Source organism: Myxocyprinus asiaticus, chromosome 35 (assembly GCF_019703515.2).
Source record: "Myxocyprinus asiaticus isolate MX2 ecotype Aquarium Trade chromosome 35, UBuf_Myxa_2, whole genome shotgun sequence".
Taxonomy (NCBI): domain Eukaryota; kingdom Metazoa; phylum Chordata; class Actinopteri; order Cypriniformes; family Catostomidae; genus Myxocyprinus; species Myxocyprinus asiaticus.
Genome location: NC_059378.1, coordinates 40,661,359 through 40,684,141, shown reverse-complemented (window position 1 = coordinate 40,684,141; position 22,783 = coordinate 40,661,359). Strand labels below are relative to the sequence as shown.

Here is a 22,783-nt window from a genome sequence, read left to right as displayed (position 1 = left end):
GAAGGTCACACAAGGGTTAATGAAGTCAATTAAAAATAACTTTATTCAATTATGTTGAAATTACATGAACAAATTATGTTTTCTAACAAAGAATTAATGGGCTTAACCAAGAGAAAAAAATATGTTGATGTAACTTACTTGATTCATGTGAAACCGATGTACATGATTATATCACGTAAATTCAATTCCACAACACATAGCCCTAATAATGACATCTATGATTGGACTTCTTGACACTTGATCTCATAGCCTGTTTGTCTCTGTGTGTTGAAGAGTATTTGTTTTTGTAAATTGTCACATGTATTTTAAATGTTGTACATTTCAGATATGTATTAACTACATCATAAGTTTGTATGTTACATTTGGCATTTTCACTGTTTCATGAATCATTTTGTGTGCTATCTAAAGGCAGACTACACTTATGCACACCATATACAGAAATTGACTTTCAAAAATAAACCTACCCTAAGAAATATTGACTGAAGTACAACGTGTGACAACTAGCCCCGGTCACTCGTATACTATGGCTCATTTTTCTTCTAGACCATTTAAACACTTATGAAAGTAACAATTTAATCTTTTTTCCTTTGTTTTTCCTAACAATATTCTGAGGAATAACTACAAAAAATGCAAATAATATTTGTCAAATGTATTATATTATATTTCTCGGTATCTTCTGAAAATATGTCTGGCATTAAATTAAATTAAACTAAATTCTTGAACATCCACTAGACCTTTTACTACCTCTCAGATTCAGTTATCATGTGAACACTAGATGATTTATTGAACAGCTGTAAGACACAGTTCACAGTCCTGTTGTGCAGTAGCGCCATCTGGTGTTTAAAGTGAGTTAGTGCACGTGACAAGACAAACAGATTTTATTGAGATGTTTCTTTTGGCTAAAAAGCTTAAACATTTTAGTACATTTTTGTCATATTTATATAGTCTAACAAAAATATCAAGTTCTTTAGGCAAAATGGACATTTATGCATAATGTGTTGAAAAGAGAAAACAGCTTAAACTAGCCTGAAATGGTTTGCTGGTCTTAGCTGTTTGTTTGTTTTTTTGGCTGGTCAAGCATGTGTTCAGCTGGTTCAGCTGGTCAGCCAGCAGGTTTACCAGACTATACAACTGACAAGTGCCCAAGCCCCTCATAAAACCATAAATCATGTCCAGCTAAGACCAGCAAACCACCTTATGCTGGTTGAAGCTGTTTTTCACTAGTTTTCCTGTGCAAATTTTGCAGTTTGACCGAAGCCGAAGCCATAATTTGTAGTAGAGTGTCTCTGCTGGCTCATAAATTCTGAATGAAAAAGTCTGAATAATGTTAAACTCTTGTAGGTAGTTGGTCTCTTTTTTTTCTCACTTTTCCTCGATCTCAAGCAGAAGCAGAAATTCATAGATGTGATTTTAAATATGTACATTTTGCATGTGCAGAAATGACATATGTGCACATTTAATGACACATTTACTGTAATTACACAGCTTTTGTGCTTTATTTGCAATGTAAACAATCATTTCTGGCTTCTACATTGAAAACTGTCCAAAATACAGAAGTAGTAGGCATTTAGAATAAAGTTTAGGACAAAATCCATTGGTATTTCTCACTTCCCGCTCATAGTTTTGAATGAAATCACATCCGGTCGGGCATTCGCACGCGGTCTAGTCGCACAACTTGAAATATTTCAACGCAGCCGAAGCTCAGATCGGATCTGAAAATGTCGCATCCGGAGATGGATTTATCACGCAGCCCCCGTACGACTCTCCGTTGTAAATGAATGACTTCTGGTCTATCGTCTGTCATTTATCAGATGCAATGAAAAGGCGGCTTCAGAGTCTTTCGCAATAACTTTATCTTCGCCACACATGCTGGATGACCTTTGACCTTTAATATCCGCAGTATTCCCTGGGCTGCTTGTCTTTTCGAGCGGCATTTTAAATCAGATATGCCGTGCTCATAATGAACGCCTCATCCCAACGCTGACCCGTGACCTCTGGTTTTCATATCTAATTGATTTAGATTCTGTAATAGGCCGTCATGATACATGACATCTCTGCTGATGGAGTTACACTGGAGCACCACGTGCGTGGACAGATGCTGCAGGGCAGGATTTGTGATGACCTCACAATGAATGCATGCGAATAAGGGAGGGATCGTTCACCCAAAAATGTAAATCCTGTCATCATTTACTCATGTTGTTCCAAACATGTGTGACTTTCTTTCCTCTGCGCAACACAAGAGATGAAAAGAGTGTTTTTGTTCTCTCTGCACTTAACGTACACAACTTAATGAACTCTATCTCTATAATGAAAAAAATCTTTGGTAGGCGAGTTTGAGCCCAGAGCACTGAGTTACCATTAGCAGTAACTCTATATGCTGTATGTCAACATTTGACTCATTTGTGTCTGAAAGAGTGACCTCTGAGCAATAACATTGTCCACTATGGAGCAGCAGAGCTACTGAAATGAATGGTTTCGAGAGGGCAAGTTTGCTTATGAGAGTTTGCCTGTATTGCTGTATTGTTCTCCACTCTGCCTCAACCCAACCCAAATCCCCAGAACTGACCCTCAGAGATGAACCTGGACATCTGAGTTGGGACAAGGTGTGTTTGCATGTGAAAAAAGTAAGTTTACTTACAAGGACATCATCTTCCACTGTGTGTTCCTGCAGGATTTAAAAAATAATGATAATAATTATCCCCTTTTCTCCCAATTTGGAATGCCCAATTCCCACTACTTAGTACTCACCTCAATCCGGGTGGTGGAGGACAAGTCTCAGTTGCCTCCAGTTCTTAGACCGTCAATCCGCTCATCTTATCACGTGACTCGTTGTGCATGACACCGCGGAGACTCACAGCATGTGGAGGCTCATGCTACTCTCCACGATCCACACACAACTTACCACACGCCCCATTGAGAGCGAGAACCACTAATCATAACCACGAGGAGGTTACCCCATGTGACTGTACCCTCCCTAGCAACCGGGCCAATTTGGTTGCTTAGGAGACCTGGCTGGAGTCACTCAGCACACCCTGGATTCGAACTCGTGACTCCAGGGGTGATAGTCAGCATCAATACTTGATGAGCTACCCAGGCCCCCCTACCTCAGGATTTTCTTTTGCTTAAAGGCAGTACAAGTTAAGCTCACTCGACAGCATTTGTGGCATATGGTAATTACCACAAAAAATTATTTAGACTTGTCACTCCTGTTTAAAAAAAGGCAAAAATTGCGGTTACATCGAGGCACTTACAATGGAAGTGACAGGGGCCAGTCAATAAACGTTAAAATGCATACCATTTCGAAAGTAGATGTAAACATTATACACTTACTGATTTTTATCCAATTTATTACATGGGTCTCTGGAATACTCAATTCTGATTGGCCAATGGCGCCATCTAGCGGTCTGATATTTCTCTTTATTTTTTTTATTTGTATAGCGCCTTTCACAACACACATCGTTTCAAAGCAGCTTTACAGAAAATCATACATTAACAGAAAATGAAACTGTAATATCTGTAAAGTCTTAGAGTCATCATTGTGTAGTTTGATAAAATACGATTGTGAATTGTGTTAAAAATAATTAAAATAATTAAAATATTTCTTAGTAACAACCACGCATCCACGTGTTGCGAGTCATCTTTCCTACTTCTCTGATTACTCTGCGATCTCTACAAATAAGCTAATAAAATAATCTCAATTCAAATCAATATTTCATGTCCATTTGCTTATTTTTTTTGGCAAGAAGTCTTGTAATAACCTCGTGCGACCCCGTGTCCACATGTGTGGATGTTGTATTTTGGCTTCGCTACACGCAAAGCATAATTTAAATGAATAAAAACCGACTGAATACTGCTCACAAGACTCTACACTGTCAATGCCTCTGGTAAGAAATCCATTAAAATTTTTTCATTGAAACCAGTTTGGTTGTAAAGAGTAGCGTCTGTAGTTTCGTTTGATATGCCGCTTTAAAAAAATCAGTTCATTTTTCGCATGTCAGCGCGCTGATAAACATGATGTCCACATATGTGGAAACTGGCACCGCATTTCCTCAAAAGTAGAAAAAACATGTTCAACATCCACTCTAACACATCTGTGGGTCATTTAGCTTCATTTTAATATACATTTTGTTATGTTTAATTTTGTTATCACTGTAGAATACAGTTCTATTCATTAACATTAGCAAATTCATTCATATATTTACTGTGCATTATCACAATGAGAATAAACGGGTTCATCCAAAAGCTGGGAAATGTCACTTTAATATGGAGTTAGGATGAAAATAAGGTGCATTTCAAACTGTTCTGAGACCAGTGCAGACAGACAGCACACTGGAGGTTAAGTCATTCACTAAATAGGGAGCATCCTATAGCTCTATATGCAGTTAAGTGCATTCACTCCTAAAATCTGATCAAAAGTTCAGTTTCAGGCTGCAGATGATGTTTGGATCACTCAACATGTTTGACAGACATGAGACAATGATAATCAGTACATAGATTCAGAATTTATAATGTGTAATTTTATTTTAACATGATTGACAGTGATTGGATGATGCTGGACATTACTTTGAATCTGAATTAATTATGCTAATTTCTGATGTAATGTCTGTAACGTCTCAAAAACATGAATAATCAACACTCCTGGACACATAATAATTTGATGAAAAAATCAGACTTTCTATAGCTTACTGTTATTTAAAATTTCACAACGTAGTCTTGCTGTCCACATATGTGGACGGCAATGTTTAAGAATATGCTCTAGAAATTATTTTGCAGTTTTTATCCAATTTTGGTAAAAATGTCTACTTTTAAAAACTTTTGGCCGATTATTTTGCATTCTTAAACATTTTATTTTGCGACAAAACTAGTTGTGAGTCAAGAAAACGATGCTGAAAATTGTGATTGATATCACTTCCGATATGTCACGCTGGAAATGCATTGTGGGTTACAGTATTCCATGCAGTGTGATCTGTTGTATACTACACATTTTAGCAAATGTACTAGTTCATCTGGGTATTCCATCATGCATGCAGTAAATTTGCATACTATGCACACTGTACATGCTATACTGCAGATATAGTAAGAGTAGTATGGTAGAATGCGATTCTGAACATAGCCACTGATTTTGTTAGTTGGTATGTAGTGATCTCACCTCACAATTTCTGTCAAACACTTGTCAGCTCATTCTGGGCTCCAAAGGAACAAAAGACCCTCTTAAGGTCTTCCTGTCCATTTTACTGGTGTGCACAAATTGGGTCATTGTCACCGGGTGTAAAACTGGGTTAATTTTAACGGGCACTTCAAACAGTTCAAACATTGGCTCATTTAAGACACTGTGCTCGACTGAGTTGGACGAGACTGTAAAACCACTTCAGCACCAACGGACACACTGATGTCACATATTAAAGCAGGTTTATAATGTCAAAAGTAGATAGCAACTTTAATATTTGTAATCAGAATGTTTCTAAGACTGAACGGTAAGTTAGTTGACAGCTTTCAAACTGATAAATAATAAACTGGAAAGCTTTAAAGGTATACTCAGTAATATTTTTAATTTGTCGACTTGGACTTACACTGACACCTTGTGGCCTGGATGCAGCGGCAACAGAGCGGTTACTGAGATTAAGCGAGTAGTGTTCGGTCATGTGATCAAACATGGCTGCCCCCATAAGAGGACCCTCTCCATGTAGAATAAAACGGCTTTTATAAGGATACTGATATGACTGGAGTCTTCATCTCATGTGAGTGCTCAAGATTTTATACATATGTTTCGAAATTACAAAAGAAACAATTAAACAAATGAGGAAAAAATGACTGATTGCACTTTTAAAAGCTCAAGAAACAGGGGTTGTGTTCAGGATGGAAGTATACACTGTGCCACCTACTATGTTTTAAAAAAGTATGAAACGATAAAATTTCAAACAGTAGTGTGCAACCATGTTGTCACATGACCTCATTATATTGCAGTTCAAAAAACAATTATTTTGCAAATCAAATCCAATGTTGGTAAAAATGTCCTAACTACTGGCAGTCAATTGAAAGTTTATACACATATATATATATATATATATATATATATATATATATATATATATATATATATATAAAAGAGAGAGTCCAGTGTGAATGTATATGTAACACACACACACATAAACATACTTAAAGCTTGATTAGTTGAAGTGTGTTTTGGTGTATTAGAACACCAGGCGGCGCTAGAGATCCAGATTTAAAAAGAGTTTTATGCTGGGAAAGACTTTGAACTTGAATGTCCAGAGTCCAAAATAGTTTCAAAACACTCTATAAATAAATTCATAAAAAAATAAAAAATAAAAAAAAGGATAAATTATTGAGATGTTATCAAAAGATTGTATATTGTTTATGATCTATGTGCTACATCCACAACAACAAATTATCATACTGCTTAAATTTAAAGGATAAAAACATATGATGGTTATGGGAAATCTGAAAACAAACATTTATAACTTTTGTGAGTGTGTGTCGATTTGGGTGTTTAAACATAAAAGAGTAAGTGAATTAGAAAAACGAAGAAAGAAATGAAACCTATGAGGTCACAAGAGTTGTAAAAGTAAACATGCTTTTGTTCTCTCTTTGGCATTTTTACCCACTTTTCCACTGAGAGAAGCTTGTAAAGCCCAGATTTATTCACCTGAGATATGAATGCAAGGAGCTGATCAAACTAGGGCTTCACACACACGTTACACATCTAATTCAGGACACACCATAGACTTTTATTGTTTTTTATACAGTATAAAGCTAATTATAAATCATATTGATTCAAACTAATCGTACACTGAAAGAAAACATTTTTCATTTGAAAATGTAAAGAGTATACAGTTATCTATGGAAACACATACCATAAACTTCTATTATTTTTTTAAATAAATTTAATTATAAATACTTCAGACCCTTTCTTTACTTATTTTATTTACTGCTTTATGTATAATTTTCCCCTTTCAGGATGTCCAAAAATGGAGCTTTGACCAATTTAGCTCACTTCTGGGGACATTTTTCAAACTATTGAAAAATAGAGCAAAGTTAAACACACACACGCTCACACAAGGCATCATTGTGGCCCTCTGGAGAGTGTGCTGTTCAAGACCCCTACGACTAAACAAATTGTCGAGTGACCTTTTGCTCTGGTGTATTTACCCATGACAGGTGTATAAATCACCCACCCACCACACACACACACACACACACACACACACACACATATATACATATATATATAAAATTATGTAAAATAAAATAAAACAAGATAAAATTATACGACAAGACTAGAATGACCCTGTCATAATCACTGAAACTGATTATAAACAAAAATAAAAATATAGATATATATATATTTATTATAATAAGTTAAAATAAAATAAAATTACAGGACTAAACTAGAAAGCTCACGTCAAAATAAACTATATACAATGTGCAACATTGTAAATGAAGTGACAACTAAAACATCACAACAAACTAACGTAAAATAAAATGACTTAAAATAAAACTGTGTAAAATAAAATGACGCAATTTAAATAGAATGCTCATGTTATTAGCGACAAAAGTATTTACACTAGAAAGGTGGGAAATTGTAAATGAAGTGACAACGTGAAAAAACTATAACAATTTTAATTATAACTTGATATACATCAAACTGACAAACTGATGTACAATAAAATGATGTACAATAAACTGACGTACAATAAAATGATGTACAATAAAATGACGTATAATAAAATGATATTCCATAAAATGACATGACTAAATACTCAAAGAATACCAAGTCATATCATCAAAACTGTCTACACTGCAACTGTGTAACATCGTAAATGAAGAGACACAACGCGACAAAACAAAAAACGTATCATAATAAATTGACGTACAATAAAATGACGTACAATAAAATGATGTGACTAAACTAGAATACTCAAGTCATATCAACAAAACTGTCTACACTGCAACTGTGTAACATCGTAAATGAAGAGACACAACGCAACAAAACAAAAAACGTATCATAATAAACTGACGTAAAAATAAAATGACGTACAATAAAACGACTTACGATACAATTACATGACTAAACTAGAATACTCAAGTCATATCAACAAAACTGTCTACACTGCAACTGTGTGACATCGTAAATGAAGAGACACAATGCGACAAAACAAAAAATGTATCATAATAAACTGATTTACAATAAAATGACCTAAAAAAAATTATACGACTAAACTAGAATACTCATGTCATAATCAAAACATAAAACTTTCTACACGTCAGTGATGAGACATCGTAAATGAAGTGACCAAAAAAAAAAAAAAAAAACTAGAATATTCCATTAAAATCGACAAAGCAACACAGGGAACTTTTTAAAAAAGAATTTTATTTTGGGGCTTTTTAGCCTCTTTTATATGACAGTTAAGAGGGAAAGAAAGTTGAAGGAGAGATGGGGGTTGGATTCAAATTTGTACCTGGGTCCCCATGAGCTTACATGTAATGTCTTTGTTGGTTTTTGTTAAAAGATCTCACAATGTCAGGAGACATTCTTAGCCCAACATTGTTTACAGATTGGCATATTCAACAAACACGACCAACTATTGGAGCATTATTATCACCGAGAAAGTTAATACAAATGAATTGTAAGAATGTTTCAGTAACATTTAAATAACATTGTATTCACGTTAATGAAATTGTAACATTCAAAAATAGCCAAAAATAGATGTTTGGAAAAAGAGTTCTGAACATACATTTGTACACAGCTTCACTGTTTATATCGGCAGCATTCTAGTTTAGTGTCGCTCGCTCATATTGCAGAGGGTGTGAGGCTCTTTGTGAAGTGTTCTACGACATGAAGGGCTACGACCTCTGACCCTCCCTCTCATATATGACCCCCCTACACCCTCTGCACTTGACGGCCAGTGTATGATTTATTCACCAGCTCTTGCTGTGGACTGGCTTTGTGACCATTGTGTATTTGGAGAAGGTGGTGGGGAGTGTTTTGGCCCCTGAGGGACTGTCAGCGTGAACGAGCGACCAGTCGTGCCGCAACATCCACCGTGTTACACTGACTCACGCTCGCAGCTTTTTTGCTGATATGAAAGTGTCACCCATCTGGCCACATTCCTGTCCAGAACGGTAGAAAACTTTGGAATTAAATTTCACTTGTCAGCTTTGTTCTCTTCTTGGGTTTGAGAGTTAGATGAAAGCAAATAATCCAAAATCTAACAACATCTGAGGTAAACAACTCCTTGTTTCATTGGTGGCAACTCAAGGGTGTGGCGAACGTCAAGTTTTCCCTTTAGCTGTTAAACCGTTTGTGAAAGCAAGTCACCCACACACGCACTCTCATCTATTGATGTTTCAAACACTCTTTATCATCACTGTAGAGTCATTTATGGTTGACTATGGCAGGTCTATGGCAGCGTATCTCTTTTGTAAAAGCTGTGACTGCGGAACGTGAGATACACAGAAAGGCGAGGAGAATGGTAAGATGAGCGCAAAGGGACGTCCCGTACGTGGCTCCTCCTTTTGTTATCTGTGCTCCTCTTGTTTGGCGAGGAAGGCCTCGGAGACCGCAGGCCTGAAAAAGGGGCTCGACTAATCACGCTTCATCTCGCTAACCTCTGTGTCACCTCTCCTCCTCCTGATCCAAACGTCACACCTGCTTTCACAGCGCTCCTGTGAGGGCCCAGGAGTCACTGTACACTCATCCGGCTGGCAGAAACTTATCGGCATGAATAAAGCCACAACGTTTTCCGGTAGTGGACAGATGCCAAGAGAAACACCCTCTGAAGTAACCTTCTCACACCTGTGTCTTTTCAACATAGCCATAAAAAATAGGGTACTTCTGTAGTAGGTGATCACATCTCTACTGAAGGACTGGATGAGGATAAAGATGATGCATATATTTTTTTATGTTAATATTCTTTCGCCGATATTAGCTTAATGTGCAGCCATAAGAAAACTATAAGTGAGCGATTTGAAGTATGACTTCCTGAGGAGAATCACTGTGTATTTTGTTTTTATGAGCCATTTATGGGCAGGATTATTGGCAATAGATTATGACAGAGTGGCATGAAGAAAAGAATCATTTAAAAATGGTGCTGCACGGAGGCGGAGCCAGGAGTTTTTCACAAGGGTGGCCAGGCAAATTCCATCGATCAGTCTGTGGAGGCACATTGTTGGAGGTGGGGGGGCTAACTAAATCATTTTGTTCTACAACATAAATTACACACAGTCATACCTCAAATGTGACAAATTTATGTTGCTAACGAGTAACTAGATAAAGGGTGAATTCTAATCAAAAGTGGTCATTCCTGTACCCTACTAACTCCAAAGGGCAGAGCCCTTGTTGTAGGTACTCTGAAGGGAGCATGGAGCTAACATTCTTGTGGAAAGATTAATTTTCTTACATTCATTTGGAACGACCCTTTGAGTGGCATTCCCTTCCCGCAGTGCCCTTTTAGGGCGGAAGAGTGCAATTTGGAATAGAGTGCAACAGTGCCAACCCACTTTTTCAGTTGTCTGGGTTCCGGAAGTATTTTTCTCATTCATTTTTTGCATAGGCTTTTCATAAAATTCTCCATAAAAGAGTTGTAAGCCATGAACCAAACAACCAGCTCCAAGGTGAATCACAACGTCACAAACTTTGTTTTGAGGCAAAAAGTACTTGAAAATCGAACAAAAAGATAAAGGCAAAAGACTGTGCACACGCCATCTTTCACAAGGGCATGACATTTTTTATGTTTGATTTTATGTTTTTGATTATGTAAGGTAGGGTTGTCAAATTAAAATTAGAAATTCGAATATTCATATATACAAAAATGCACATTCGAATGTGAAAATGAGCATTAGAATATTGGAAGTGTGCCAAGCACTAACAATGACTTACATTCTTGGACTAAAATAGACGCAGTGCAATGAATAAACAGAACACGGGTGTCTCACGACACGTTTTAAATGCAGAATTTCTTTTTAAATTGACAGTGTCTGAAAAAATTAATTGTTTCTTCATGAGACACTGAAAAAAAAAAGTGAGATACGATGCAATCGTCAAAGACATCTGTCTAGCGCATGCTTACATAGAAAAAGACGGACGTGTTTAGAATGAACGACCCCCCTGAGATGGAGATCTTTGGTGGTTGTGTGTTGACTATGTCTTGCTCTCTTATCAGCGTCTCGCTGCATAAGCATTAGGTACGTACATTCAACTGTATTTAATGAAAAACTATCTGGTACCGCAGGTATTATAAAGCTTGAGACAGTGGTAGTTTTGCTACTATGGCACTGGTATAGGTACTGCGTGCAACACTAAGTTAACATAGAACCATATTTTGAATTGTTTCTTTTCCTGATTTTACATTTGATTTGAGAATATAAACTGGCTAAATCTTTTGACTTTATAATTTTACACACATTTGTTACAGTGCTGAGTGGTTTATATTGATTTGTTGCACCCTGTGACGAGGAGGAGGGCGTGGCTGGGCCGTGAGGGTGCATGGCCGGCGCTGAGTCACCTAATCAGCCGGGATGGGGATAAAGACGAGTCGGGGGCGCCAGTTCGAGAGAGAGAGAGACACACGTCGCCGCTGTGTGTGTGCATCTATGTATTTTATGTTATGTTCAGTTCTTTTATGCCATTAAAGTTATGTTGACTGTTCTGCCGGTTCCCGCCTCCTCCTTGCCTATCCTTACCCATTACACTGGTGCTGAAACCCGGGAAGGGGGAGGGATGTGCTGTCGTGGAGTCCTCGCCACTGCTGCTAGGGGATGGAGGAGTCACTGCCGGCCGCCTGGAGTCGGAGGAACTGCTGCCATCCTCCGGGAAGGGGACTCACTGCCGTCCGCCGGGGAGGAGTGGCTATCGTCCGCTAGAATGTGGAGGAGTGGATAAGGACCAGGCGATGGCGTGTCTCTGTCTCGAACTGGTGCCTCCGGCTCATCTTTATCCCCCTCCCGGCTGATTAGGACAATTCAGCACCGGGCGTGTGTACTCACAGCCCGGCCACGCCCTCCTTCTCATCACACACCCTCTTGTGGACATAGGAGAGAACGTCAATTTAAAAATCAGACGTCTTGGAGATTTTTACCAGTACCTGGCATAATGTCTTAAAATTTTAATATAATTTGAATACTGGAAATATTTCACTTAAAAATTCGAATTTAGTTTCTCAGCCCTGTTGACAGCACTAATGTAAGGGATAATCCACAGCTAGGTGCACGTTAAACGATTATAATGCACAACATGCAGGCGAAGAATGCCCAACGCGAAGCGGAGGGTGGTTGCCTCCACGAAGTGTATTCCCAAGGAGAGAACATGGTATAAGCGTGGATTATCCTGCTTATACCATGGTCACTTGCTAGCCTTGATTAATTATGACGGTCATTGATTTTTTTCAGTGCAAATTTTTATTGGAAAGATGAAAATAATTGTTAACTTTATCTACGGGTCGTTAGATCTAGAGTTCTGCCTGTTCTAAATCAGGATCATAGATAAAGTAGTGCGATAATATCATATTTATTTGAATGAATTACAGAAATAGCTGTACGAATCATTTGAAAAATGAGTAACAATGAAAAAAGTAAAAATGAAAGTTTAAAAACACTCTTTAAAAACTGTCAATTTAAATAATCAATCCATAAATAATAATAGCCAAATAATGTAGAAGTGTTGGCACTCCTAAGAACATGTAATATTAAATTCCTATTCTTTGTAATTTTCACATTAATGAGGAAAAACGGGTGTTGCTGACATGGAACTTACTGTACATGATGATGGGAAAACCATCTAAAATGCTCTAAACCTGCACACTTTGACCTCTGAAATATCCATATGGTATCCATTAAGGCTGCACAATTTATTGAATTAAAAATGAAAATCGCGATATGGCCTTGCACAATTACAAATCCTGCGTGTTATAAAACAGTCTCTAGTCAGCTATGTGTGATCACGGGGTGCCCTCTAGTGGCTATAGGTGCACATGTTGAGCAGCGCAGCAATATTAGATGATGTTTATCATATTACAGTTTACACCATCTTGCTGGACAGCGAAAGACACATTTAATAGGTCACGGTGGTATCCTTCTATACCCCTCCGTGCAAAACAGATGAATGTCAAACCATACTTTCCTTACAAGCGCTTTGGGCGAGTAATACGTGGTTTTTGATTTAAAGATGGCACTGCATCACTTGATGATGTTGTTTTGTGATGTGGTGGTTAATCCCAGCTCTGAGACTATGTTCGCATCTGGATTGAACAGAGGCATAAAACTCTTGCAATGTCTCATTATGGAGAACCACAGAGTAGGTACATTAATATAGATCGGTGATTTAAACTGACTGGGACTACCTGTGTTTTAAAGAGTTTTAACGCATGCATTCCAGCCAATCAGAATCAAGTATTCGAACAGACTATGGTATAAAAGTACAGAAACAATATATTTTACATTTATTGCAAAATATCCAGATATGTTCAAATATATAAAAGTAGTTTAAGGGTGAAGGGAGACCGACTCAGTTGCGTCAATCACAGTGCATTATTGGAGTGGGCGGTCGCCCTGGGCTCTTCTTGTGAGTTATGTTGACCACGGATCTCTGATTGGTGAAGCTTTCACTGCTGGACCATGGGTAATGTAGTTGTTTACCTTGAATTCCGCTATCAAACATGATTTTTAAACAATGAAGTTGAAATAACGCAGACGGATGGCTTCGACGGAAGCATATACCATTGATGAACAATCTCGGAGCTTATGTTAGGTCTGTCTTTAAATATTTATATGTTATCGTTGAAAATCAATTCATATATGGAAAAAAATTAGTGGGACTTTTACTTCCGGAACCAGACTGTTGCGCTCTATTCACCCAAAGACTACAAATACCACAAGCATGTGAGTGAACGTGCCGGACAAAATGCAAAACCATAGTAGCTCTTATCTAGCAACTTGTTAGCAACATACTTAAAAAAAAAAAAAAAAAAAAAAGGCAACCTCTAAATTCACGTTTGAGGAATGACTGTGTAATTTATGTTGTAGAACAAAATGTCCAAGTATCTTTAATTAATGTTTACCACAGACAATATTTTACTCATAAAGGATGTCTACATCCTTAAATCAGCAAAAATGCATGTGCTAGTTAATTTAATTCCTGAATAAGTATGGACCCTAATACAGGCTGCAACCGAACTCAGACACCTCCTACAAGCTGAATTTCTATTGCTTGTTATTAATTAAAAATTCCAAATCGTAGTCCCGCTGTCCCCATATGAGGACATGTATTTTTAGGCAAACTATTTGCTGTTTTAAGAAATTGCTTTGATTACATGCATGGTTATCAAGTTCTATTAGTTACTAATCATAAAGGGAAATGGAAAATGCACACAGCAACCTCGCCCGGGTCACAAGTCCACCTGGCAGATATCTTCTACAGACGTGGTGCTCCACAGCGACTGTTCTGATGAGCCCATTTCCTCTGTAACCCCCACGGAAAGCTCATCCACCCACTCAATAAAGCAGCGGAACATGAAGCGTCTCGTTTTGAGCTAGACACTGTTGATCCCTCATGAGAACATGTCTACAGTACCTCCAGCTCTATCAGAGGAAATGAGCCTCTGCGGTCTGCAGAACTTTACAAATGAGAACAGCGCAAGCTTTGAATTCCACACATTTCCTCACAGATAGACTTCACAGGAGACACTCATGTTCGTGCGGCACAGACAGAGAGAGAGAGAGAGAGAGAGAGATGGACAGACTGCACTGAATCTCTCATCTAATGAAATGTGGAATCTGACTTGTATGCAAAAAATATTTCCATAATGCAAATATTTACATGCGCTGTAATCGTCCCTCCTGCTTGAGTCTTAGTAACACACACACACACACACACACACACACACACACACACACACACACACACACACACACACACACACACACACACACGAGACAGAGTTGCTTTCTGTTTTTAACTAGATATGGCATTTATAATCTAATGTTTAAGATCTATCTATCTATCTATCTATCTATCTGTCTATCTGTCTGTCTGACTTTTTGGAGAAAAAAAGATAAAATATCTATTCTTCCATTTTCTCTATAAAGTATCATCCTATTCTGTGAGGATGATACTGTTGATAGGAGTTGATGCTGTTTGTGATTGAGAAGGCTGACTCAAAGCTGTATAGAACCAAATATGATCAGGATATTTACAGGTTCAGTTTCACATTATCACTTTTTTACGAGCCCTACAGACCCTGAACAGATGAGGCACGCCAGTTTGACACTTCAAGAATAGCGAATAAAAGCAAACTTTTCAGCGCATTTTCTTTGAACATTCAGTTTTCATAATCGATTGCTTTTGTTGCCTAATGTGCCTATGAGCTGACATCATTTCTGTAACAACTGCGGTGGTCATTTTTTACATTTGTAGATTTGACGACACTCCACACAACAAAGCAATTTTATATAAATACATTTGATTGAAAAATATGCAATGAAACGGTGCGATCCATGTTTAACAGAGCAGTGTAACTAAACTATTGCCAGAAATGCTTAAATGCGTGCTCCGGTCCGCACAACTGATGACAGCTGAATGCTGTTGCATGCACCAATGAGTGTTGTTAAACTCACCACTGATAGCTGAGGCTCGTGCTTATGAACGCTGAGTTTTGCACAGAGAGCGCTATGGTATTTCAGACGGTGAGACAATTTTATCAAAAATCAGTCGGAGGGCCAGACAAAGATGATTGGCGGGCTGGATTTGGCCCGCGGGCCACCAGTTGACATAAAAATTAATGTTTATAATTAACTGTGTCCATCTCCCTGAATGCCACCATTTTCGTTTGAAATTATAGACCCATATTTCAGTGAAGTTTAAAAAATGTCATCCAACATAAAGTGGTTTCTATTGCGTTTTTCCAAGTAGTTTCATGGTAAAGTCATTCAGTTTTTCAGCCGCAGCTGAACTAACATCAGTCAATAAACCTTTGCACATTCTTTTTCGTGTCTTATCCCCTGTCTTAAAGCTCAAGTCCATGTACAAGTGTGTGTGTGTGTGTGTGTGTGTGTTTGGCAGGGGTGACAGGTCACAGCGGGTAACCTGAGAGGTCTGACCCCGAGCAGAGCTGAATCTAAGAGGAACCAGCCCTTTTAAAAGCTCATGTTTAGTGTGTGTGTGTGTGTGTGTGTGTGTGTTTGCTCTTAAAGAGCGGTGACAATATCCAGGACCCCGTGTAAGACTTATGCTGTTGCTGATGTATTTAAGGTTCTCTAGTGTGAGATAGCACTTTTGAGATTCCAGAGCTTCAATGAATTCCAGACGCATTGGCGCTCCGATCGCCCTGACCTGCTCTTGACATCACGTCCACTTCTCTTGCCCTACTGTTTGCATTCTGTGAGGGGAACTGCCCTTTAAAAGAGATGGACATTGAGAGGTGGGGATAGATATCATTGTAATCAAGTACTCTAAGACAAAAACAGGATTAGTCGATTTTCAAAAATGTAAATTGAAGTTAAAAATAATGTCACATACATGAAATATGTATTGTGCTTTGTTCAAAAAACATTACATCACTCTTTAAACTGTTTCAAAATAAGCTAACTTCGACAACCTAGGCTGTTCTTATGAAAAAATGTGCAACATGCATTAAAAAAATATATTATGATTTAAAATTAACGGTAAACAATAAGGTTCTATTTGTAACCCTAATTAGTAAATTATTTGGGAATCATACACTCAAAGAAATAATATTTTTATCTTTCTTTATTTATTGAAATATTATCATTCATGATAGTTTATAATTAATTAACTGATGTCAACATAAACAGCTAATAATGTAAAAAAAAAAAAATATATATATATATATATATATATATATATATATATATATATATATATTATATGTTGAAATTTAACATTAACCAAGATTAATATATGCTGTAAAAATATTGTTCAGTTTATTGTTATTGTAGTTGATTATTCTAACACAAAAAACAAGAGTAATTGATTTCTCAAAAATTTTAATTGAAGTTAAAAATAGTCACATTCTTAAAACTTATTTTGCATTTTGCATTAACAAAAACATCAAGAATGAAAATTCATTATGCATGAAGAGTGTGAATCACCAAAAATAAAAGAAGCAGAATGTGGCTGTGAAAGTGAAGATTGATAGTAAAAAAGGACTTAAAATTTGTCTGTTTCTCACTCACACCTATCATATTGCTTCTGAAGACATGGATTAAACCACTGGAGTCTTATGGATTACTTTAATGCTGCCTTTATGTGCTTTTTGGAGCTTCAAAGTTCTGGTCACAATTCACTTGCATTGTATGATTTACAGAGCTTTGATATTCTTCTAAAAATCACTCTGTTCAGCAGACGAAAGAAAGTCATACACATCTGGGATGGCATGAGGGAGAGTAAATAATGAGAAAATGTTAATTTTTGGGTGAACTATCCCTTTAAAAATGTGAACAATTAGTAAATTCATTAAGTATCTGTGGAGGGCGTGGTCGAGTGTTCGTCTGGGGAGAGAGGAAGCGGTAAGGGTTTTCACCTAAGATGAATTGCTGGTAATTGCTGTTTCTATGTTTGCAGTGAGAGATGGGGGAAATAAAAGGGGACAGACCTCAGAGTGATAGAGAGAACCCAGCTGACAAGTCGTGTGTGTTGGCTACTGCCATTCCCAGAGTGTTTCTATGTGGAGCTTTACCGTTACGCTGTTTAGCGAACGTGTTTTGTGTTATTAATGAATTTACCTTTGAGTTGGATTCGCTGTCTCCCGCTTCCTCATTCCTCGAACCTGTTACACTGGTGTTGAAACCCGGGATTGGAGGAAGAAGGATACGCTGTCATGGAGTCATTGGCGCTGGAGGAAGTCTTACGGTCCCTTGCCAGCATTCACCAGGGCCAACACCAGGCCCTCATGGAGCTACAGAGAGAGCAGTAAAAGCACTTTGATGTACTCCTTCGAGCCCAGGAGGAGGACCGGCGGGTGTTGCGGAGCTTAGTACCCCAGGAGGGGGCAGCCACCCCGTCCCCCACCAGCTGCAGCGCACCCCCATGTGTTGCTCACCAAGATGGGGCCTCAAGATGATCCGGAGGCATACCTTGAGTTCTTTGATCACACTGCTGAAGCTCTGAAATGGCCGCTGGAACAGTGGGTGGTCCATCTTCTGCCATTGCTGACCAGGGAAGCCCAGATCACCACCGACCGGAGTCGCTGGACAAAGCGATCCAGCTAACGGAAGACCATCTGGCAGCGTATCCGTGGGCCGGCGCGCCCCACACCCTTCCCCACTGTAATGTCTCCTCCCCTGTTCTCCCCCCCCCCTCGCTCCTTCCTTCCAGCCTGTTCCGTTTCCCCAGAAATTGGGGAAAACATTCCCCCAAGACCAGCTCCCCGGTCATGGGGGTTCTCTCCTTCCACTAACCCCGTCTCTCCCCAGACAAATGCTCGACCACACCCTCACCTTCATAGTATATAAAAAAAACTCTACATAATGTCTATATAAAGGCTATCACATTTATCATTTCACATCTTCAAATAGTGTTTTTACCAGTCGCATATTTAGAGCAGAAAGCATACTCGACTAGTGCAAGCATTTGTGAAGCAAATACATCTCGTTTGTTTGCATGTCTGTGGTATTTAATGGGTCTGGGCCTGCAGAAAGGAGCCATAACACTCTTAAAAGTCTCCAAAAATTCCAGGACATTTTGGACATCAGTTACCCATTTGGATGTGCTAACCTGCCTGTCATAATGTTGACACTGAGGAAACTGATCGCTTCCCTTGATCGGCCTTTAAAAGGACGGAGATGTCTGCAGAGAATCTCTCAAAGCTCAAAGCTGTAGAATCAGCAGATAAGATCATGTGGAATTCTGAATGTTCCATTGTGAAGCTGCTCTATAAACATGATCAGGTGTTTCTTCAACATCAGGCACTTTTAGCACTGTGGACTTTTAGAAAGTAAAGTTTTGTAAGAACATTTTTCACACTCTCACTTGTTTATTTAATTGATCTACTAACAATGTGTCATTTTTGTAATGACAATTCCCACCACAGTGTCATTTCCAGCACCTCAAATTCTGTATTGTGTTTAATGTCAGAGAGCGAGACAAAGAGACACAAGAGCAGAGGAATAATTTAAAGGATTTATTAACAATAAATGATAGCTTTAACTGTGCTGGCAAAGACTGGAGATCCTGGCACCGGCTGCAGTTGAGGGAAAGAGTTTTGGGGATACGTGTGTGCCGTAGCCACACAATGGGCAGATCCGTGAAGAGCAAGTTCGTAGACGAGTGTGTGTTGTGGAAGTCAGGAGCAGGTTCGTAGGAATCTTCTGTAGAAGTGTAGTGAGGTGGAGAGAACAACGTCCAGCAGATTGGAAGGCAATCACTTTCCTGACACGCGGGCAGAGACGAGGAATCCTCTGTTGAAGATTCGTGAGCACAGAGAACAAGCGTACACAAGCTGGAAGGTAACCACTCTCCCGACACATGGGCAGAGATAGGCAACCAAACAGATACACAAAACAGGACCAACTAGGCAGAGAGAGTGAGGTAAGTTACTTCACATCAAACAACAATCTAGCAAAGATACTGAGAACATGAAGGGTTTAAGTAGGGAGTGAATTAGAGGAGAACCAGGTGTTGCTAACACGCTAATTAGTGGCATGATCAGCGTTTCCCTGGGAACAATCAATGTTCCCATGGAATCACTGATCATGCATGCTGGCTTCGCCTGCAAGATATGAGGGAGAGAAAATAACAAAACAAACTCACAGGAGCGTGACAGTTTAATACTGTGAACAGACCCTAGATGTGGCTATGTGTCCTTGTGTTAATCTAAAGTTCAGGGGCCTCATGTATAAAAGTTTGCTTAGATTTCTTCCTAAAAGTGTAAGCACAAAAGTCAGATTTTGCTTACGCACAAAAAAATTCAAATTTATAAAACCATACGTACACCAGAACCTGCGCATAGTTCCCTTAATAAATCCCAGCTAGCGGAAGATTGTGCGTACATGCACATGATTCATTCCCCACCCCTTCTCCTCCCCAAAATAACCATATATGGAGTGTACAACGCCTGTTTTTTACTATGCATATCCTCATCTGCATACAATTACCATATGCATTTCACCATCCAGGCATGCGATTACTGCGTTTAACGGTACGAGAAACTGTGTTATAAGAGTTAAGACTGTAAATGTCACATGTGTCCAAAGGTTAGATGCTGCACCATGAAGACACATTATTTATTAAGATATGAACTTGCTTTCAACGAATATATCTTGAATATTCCTTTGCAAAATGTTTTTATCTTTGCACACATAAATCTAACCTAAGCAATTTTGCATCTCAGAAAACCTTTTAAAGGTTTTAAGGGTGTTTGTATTGAGAAGTTAAATATTTAGTACTAGAAACAAATAAAAAATGATTAAAATTCATTGTGCAGGGGGGCCTGGGTATCTCAGCGATTATTGACGCTGACTACCACCCCTGGAGTCACAAGTTCAAATCCAGGGCGTGCTGAGTGACTCCAGCAAGGTCTCCTAAGCAACCAAATTGGCCCGGTTGCTAGGGAGGGTAGAGTCACATGGGGTAACCTCCTCGTGGTCACGACTAGGGGTTCTCGCTCTCAATGGGGCGCGTGGTAGGTTATGCGTGGATCGCGGAGAGTAGCATGAGCCTCCACATGCTGTGAGTCTCCGCGGTGTCATGCACAATGAGCCACATGATAAGATGCGCGGACTGACAGTCTCAGAAGTGGAGGCAACTCAGACTTGTCCTCCGCCACCCGGATTGAGGTGAGTAACCACGTCACCACGAGGACCTACTAAGTAGTGGGAATTGGGCATTCTAAAATTGGGGAAAATTATAATAATTTCTTTGTGCAGCATTTTCTGATATCATCAGACTACTAAGATGTTATATTTGACTGGTATTTTATATTCAAAAAACAGCTGAATGGCAAATTTACTTTTTATTATACTAGAACGGTGGTTTCATTGCGATAAGGGTCGGGATGAAGTGGAGCAAGCAGCACATTTGATGCACATTTTATATGCATTGCTGTACCTGTTTGCATCTGTACAATACTGTTTCTGATGAGACATGTCACTCCAATGGTCCGTTCGACTACTGAATGTGGCCAGCAGTGCCTGTCTTATGGCTACTGTTCGTTTTGCCGAGTCAGTCAGAGTTAAGTGCGCATTGCATTACAGATAATCTTTATTCAAATGCTGTACTTATCTCAGTACATAATTGTAATAGAACAGAAAATATCTCAAACTAAGAAATCCTGTCATTTTTAGTTACTGTATGTTCCTTCTCTATGATGACACGGGAAAGTTCTCCAAACGCAGCACATTCCAAACCAATATTTCCCTTTTACAGCTTATATTTGAATCCCTTTTCAATTAGTAACATAAAAATAATTTAGCCTACGATTTGCTCGATAATGATTACTTCTGATTCAAGTGCTTAACTATATACTTTTTTATACTAAATGTGAATTAAATGAAAATCAGAGTTTATAATCAGTCTGTTTAGTTGATTATTTGTCCAGCCAGAGTTGCTAATTCACACACACCAGTAAAAGAGTGCCCAGACGAGAGTGTCCGGATGGTGAGCACATATTTACGCCAAGTTTATTTTTTTTATAAATCACGATATGTTCATGGGAAATTACTTACGCACATTTCAATGCTATTTTGTGCATTCGCGATGTTTATACATCAGAGCCCAGGTGTTGCCGCGAGTGTTGAGTGATCTTTACAGACTCATTAAAGATTCATTCTTTTTCTTGTGAAATCCATCTTCTGAAGATGTTGAAGTCTGGTGTGCAAGTTCTTAAGTCCCGGTATGCATGTTTTCAACACTGGAATGCACGCTAAAACTTAAGGACTACCATAAGACTTTTGACCATCAGCATAAAGTCTGGACCAGTTTGCCACTTATCCACTTAGACAGGAAAGGTCAGCCTGTGTAGCATGTAAGGTGGCCAATCGCAATGAGTTTCTGGGCACGTTTATCTGCAGTAGTACATATCACATTAATTAACTAGCATGGAATAAACTCCATGAGTGTGCTAATATAGTAAGTAGAAGTGGAAGATTCGCTCAGCTTGCTGTTTGTCCCTTGACCGCAGGCTTAACTGCAGTAAATCTGAAGGAATCTCATTAAATCGCTACTCAAGTCTAGACTCAGTCATCGCCTGACAAAATACACTGGCATGAATTAGACAATGCCACAGTGTCTGTAATCCTAGCATCCATCCATAGTTTTCAAGAAGAGATGCAAAGAGTTGGAAGAAAAACATGTTAGCAATTGCATTTTCCGATTTTGTTATTTGCCGTGGCTGCATTTGGCAGACAACTTGATGTTCTGAAAACACAAAGGCAAATTGACGATAATGTGAGCCAGATGATAAACACAATCTCAAAGTTGTTTTCAGTTTCAATGATTGATTAAAGTTCATCTTTATTTATTTTTCTTTTAGCACAACTGGTTAGACTATTGTACTAGCAAAATCAACGTCAGAGGTTCGATTCCCAGGAAACAAACAATATTTTAGTTTGAATGCACTGGAAGTCGCTTTTTACATGCAAATACAATATACTGACAAATTATGCAATTTGCAACCTAGTTCCAAAGGTTTGGCCATCTTGTGACAAAAGAATTATGAAAAAGTGACTTCTGTATCCAATTATAAAAGGCACCTGACTCGCTAAAACCTAAAAGCAGTTTGTATTGAAAGGATAATGTTAACGGTAAATGTTTTCC

The 22,783-nt window shown here is 38.6% G+C and overlaps 1 protein-coding gene across 2 annotated transcripts in view; it reads right to left on the bottom strand.

Moving 5' to 3' along the window:
- Window positions 1-18,262, bottom strand: part of LOC127426536 (zinc finger protein GLI2-like) — a 139,008-nt gene extending 120,746 nt beyond the window's left edge. For both annotated transcript variants that reach the window (XM_051673404.1, XM_051673405.1), the window contains exon 1: window positions 17,755-18,262. The gene's annotated coding sequence lies outside the window, so the exon portion shown is untranslated. The remainder of the gene's footprint in view (window positions 1-17,754) is intronic.
- Window positions 18,263-22,783: the final 4,521 nt, after the last annotated feature.